The sequence below is a fragment of the Trachinotus anak genome, unplaced genomic scaffold, assembly GCF_046630095.1.
Source record: "Trachinotus anak isolate AG129_WGS33_773 ecotype Australia unplaced genomic scaffold, CSIRO_AGI_Tana_v1 ptg000034l, whole genome shotgun sequence".
NCBI classification, from domain to species: Eukaryota; Metazoa; Chordata; class Actinopteri; order Carangiformes; family Carangidae; genus Trachinotus; species Trachinotus anak.
Genome location: NW_027273885.1, coordinates 4412893 through 4417256, shown reverse-complemented (window position 1 = coordinate 4417256; position 4364 = coordinate 4412893).

Below are 4364 nucleotides of genomic sequence, written 5' to 3'. Positions count from 1 at the left end.
TTGGTCCAGCGGGTACACCCGGCGCGCAGCGGGGCGCGGCGATTGGCCGAGGCTGAAAACTTTCGTCCAATCAGGGACGCTGTCACAGTTCTGGTCGGACAGGACCCAGAGTCACTGCGAGCGCTGCTGAAGCACCAAGGAGGCTCAGAAAGTGATGTGTTGGATGAATTACTGACGGAAAAGTGCAAGAAATGATGAATGGGGAGGCGCAATTATTTGGTTAATGTGATAAATTAATAGTAGGTTACCAAACTATTTTGCACAGAAGCACATAATGGTCCAGGTGTGAGCTTTTTCACGTACATTTCTGTGGATTAATCATCTTTTTCCTTTAAAAAAAAAATAAATAATAAAATTGAAATGTAGAATTAATATATAGACTATGTAGAGTAGTTTAGTTTGGACTGCAAACAGAAACTCTGTAAAACTATTTATTATTTTTTTATTTATTTATTTTAAAAAGCCCTTTACATATGTGTGAATAAGTTGGACAAAATATTAGACACACTTTATAGTCACCACTACCATAATAATGAGCCCGTAAGAAAAACAACGGAGTCTCAGTTCCAATAATAATAAAGTATAATTTACAGTAAACTACAGGCTGATTATTGCTTTGCTTTCTTTTGTTGTATTATATTTTAATTCACTGACATGTTACACCAAAACTTCCAGCCACGTTTTTTTCATGTGATGACTTGCCTCAGTTTTCCATAATACAAATTCAACCAAGATAAAAATAAATCAGAATCAGAATCAGGTTTCCTGCCAAGTAGGTTTTCACATAGGCGGGAATTTGTTTTTGGTTTTTTGTGCATAACAAAACACCAGAAGAAAAGAGAAAGAGAAAGCAAAAAGAAGGGCTAGACTTTGACCTTTTTCAGCTATATGGTACAGTAGTGTGTAGGCTATATTCTCATATAGGGCAGAAAGCAAACTTTGTGAATTATTCCTTTACATTTAACTGATAAAACAAAAATACATCCATCACTGAGATTCATTTACTGCCGGTCTGTGCGTAATATCATCTCCAAACTGTTAAATGCACACTATCGCGCACGACCCCTAATTTGTTTCCACCCCATGACCTCGTATATGACACAAATGGTGCTAAAGTGTGTTCACCTCGAGGAATTTATTGTGGTTTTTCAGACTGAGGTCCAGCCAGCCGAGCACAGTCTGAAGGGGGACGTGCGCCACAGCAGGATACGACGCCAGGGCGGCCGTAAAGCCAGTCTAGCTCCGTGCCACTGTAGAGAAGAGGGTGTATTCTCATCTCCAAATCTCCAATAATCAACAATGTCACCACCCAATGAGGAGAATATGAGTGCAAAGAGTTGTTTCTTTTAAAGTCCAGCAAGCCCTCTCTCCTTTTAGGCGTCGCGTATCGAGGGTCACAGCATCCTTTAGTCCCTAATCAATCACTGAAGCAAAGGTTCCGCTCCTGGGCTTTGAAATCAGACAAAAGCTGTCCATCAGCCGGAGGAAGACAATTCCGTCCTCACCATTTGTATCAAAGTCGATCCTCGGACCGACGCAGGGAGCAGGGACATGTTTAAAAAGATGGTTGAATTAAATTTGGAGCCTGCTTTGCTGAAGAATCTCCTGATTCAAATTTAGTTGTCATTAATTAAATTTCATTCTTGATTTTGGACACATGGCTGAAAAGCATCTGGGTCAGCCAGTTCCCATGTCAATCAAGTGGGATTTGACCTGATGTGACTATATATCAAGGTAAGGTGCTGCAAACGGCTAAATGTCTGGAGACCTTGGCCTAAGCAGGAAAAGATCCAGTGGATGGAGGTGCTGTCGTAAAATATGTTTCTGCCCTGTGCCTGCAGGGAAAACCTTCTGTGACTCATGCAAAACTAACCCCCAACCCAGCACCTGATCAGCCCTTTTATCTCTCAACCTGCTCACCTATGGGCTCCGGAGCAATAACGGTGGCCCCACGGGGGTCACTGTCATTCACCTTCATTTACGCAGCTGAAGAGATGTCCCACAGGCTAAGCAGGTTTCAATTCACATTCACCTCTTTTGGAAAAACGCACTTCAGATGTTGTCTTTGCTGTCAAAAAGAAAACGTGTGCGGACAATGGGTGGACGCTGGGTTTAAAATAAGCAGGGGGACCGGGGGGTCTTTCACCTGCTAAAGAGGATGTCATTATCCTCTGCCAGAAGATTGTTATCAAGCCCAGAGATGAATGAACCCTGCAAGTTGCCATAACACGGCTCCAAAGGCAGGGGAAATGCCAGTTTGTTTTTGACATATGTAATAAACCAGCTCAGATAAGCTTTTAGAAATGGCTTAAATATTCTTAGATGATTATTTGAGCCCTAAATCACACGAAATTGTGAAATGAGCGGCGGGCTACAGGCTTTTACAGGCTTTTACAGGCAAATAACCAAATAAACATGTGAACCATGTGTTTTCGGCAGTTTGAGTAAATGTGAGTTATTAGCCTATAAAGCGGTGAGTTATTTCTCACATTTGTACCGACTTATTCCTGAAAGGGAAAAAACAAAACACAAGTCTTTAAGCAGACGAACGTGATGATTGGGGAGTGTCGGTGATTTTACTGAAATTGGATATTAGAGCCCCCCCCCCCCCCCCCAAAAAAAAAAAAAAAAACTGGGTTGGGGGGCAAATGGAAAACAGAGAGAGGCATGATGCATACCGCGGCCCTTTCTTTAAAAGCGCCACTGAATCTCCGTGTCCAATCCATTACCGGGGGATGAAATTCAAAGTCAGAAATCTCGCTTGATGAGAAATAAATGAGTTGCATCACATGCTCTGCGTGGAGGCCACTCACAGACACTTATTTGTCACATCCATTAGTTTCCAATGTTGGGTAATAACTGATACAAAAATAGGGCTTTAAAATAAGTGGTAGTTAATTGCAGTGCATGACAGAGGGCCACAGACATATTCAACTTTTTTTACTCCTCTGCTTTCGGGGGTTTGACAGCTACAGGCTATAGAAACTAGTTACTTTTCATTTTTCTGTTTACTTGCACTGAAAAGCACTTGTATTGGAGTAGGCTACTCTTATACCGTCTTATTAGGCTATTATCATTAAATAAAAAGTCTCAATACTTAGTTCCCCGCCGGATATAGTCCTTTTGACTAATGTCATTAAGAAAAGAGAGAGAATTCATATTATGACTTACAGTGATCTTAAATAGGCTATTTCATTGTATTTTTATGATATCACTTTAATATTCTTTAGGCTAATATAGTACTTGTCAGTAGAGACGTTGTTCTACTTAATATTTATTTAATTATTCTACATTTTTATTAGTGTTAAAAACCTAACATTCCTCATGGTTAATTTAGCCCACTTTATATTCTTCTATGTTCATATCGTTTATATCTTGAAATGCTCAGATGTGGCCTATGCTTATATCTACTGTCTTGTGACGCAGTTTAAATGTTGAAAGTTGAGTTTTTTCATAAGTTAATCATTTTAATAGTTTGCTAAAGACAGAACAAGCAGCAGATAAAGTTTGGTTGAGTGTAAGATGGGAATGAAAGAGAAGGAAGAAGTGCAGCTCCTGTAAAACGACTAAATGCTGGGCCATATGTGTATTTCTAAGCACTGCGAGCTGCTGTCAAACCCACTGCTGACTGACAATGTGTGGTTGTACAGGGAGCTAAATGTGTGATGAGAGGCATTACATCCTCCGGGTTAGCACCCTCTGCAACAACATGTCATCTGAGTTTGTTTGTTGTCATGGCTAATTGGTAAACACATATTTTCCTCCAACTGTTTTCCAGCAACCTAATCAGTATAACTGTGGCTAATTGAGAAATACAGCCAGGCTTCCATACAATAGACTTTAGTGTTGTGCTGCTTCACTGAACTGACCAATCAGTGAACAGAGACTTATTTACACGGCTGGGAATGTGAAAGAGAGGCTGTGTCAGGATTCATTTATGCAGCATGGAACATTTGGGTTAATACGTGATGTAAAGTATGTAAGTCCTCAATAGTTACCAGTGATTAGACAGTGAATGGTCCACACTGGTTTTTATCTAATCTGCTTATGAGGGGAAAACCTTGTTCCTGAATGGCTTAATTGATATGAAGTAAAAGGGAGCTCTGTAAGGCCACATAAACACATATGACAAATCTCAGCCGGTAATATTAACAGCACATCAGCAACCAGCCCATATTGAAAAATGTATTTACTTTTAATCAAGCCTTAGCCACCAGAAGTTTACATAAGTAGACCTACATGAGAAATGCAACCAGGCTGACAGTGTGGGGTGGGATTTCCCTTTTTTTTTTTTTTTAATAGCATGTAGCATCCTTTGTCTTCCAGTAGGGGGCATATTTGATGCACAGCAGGATGCTAAATGT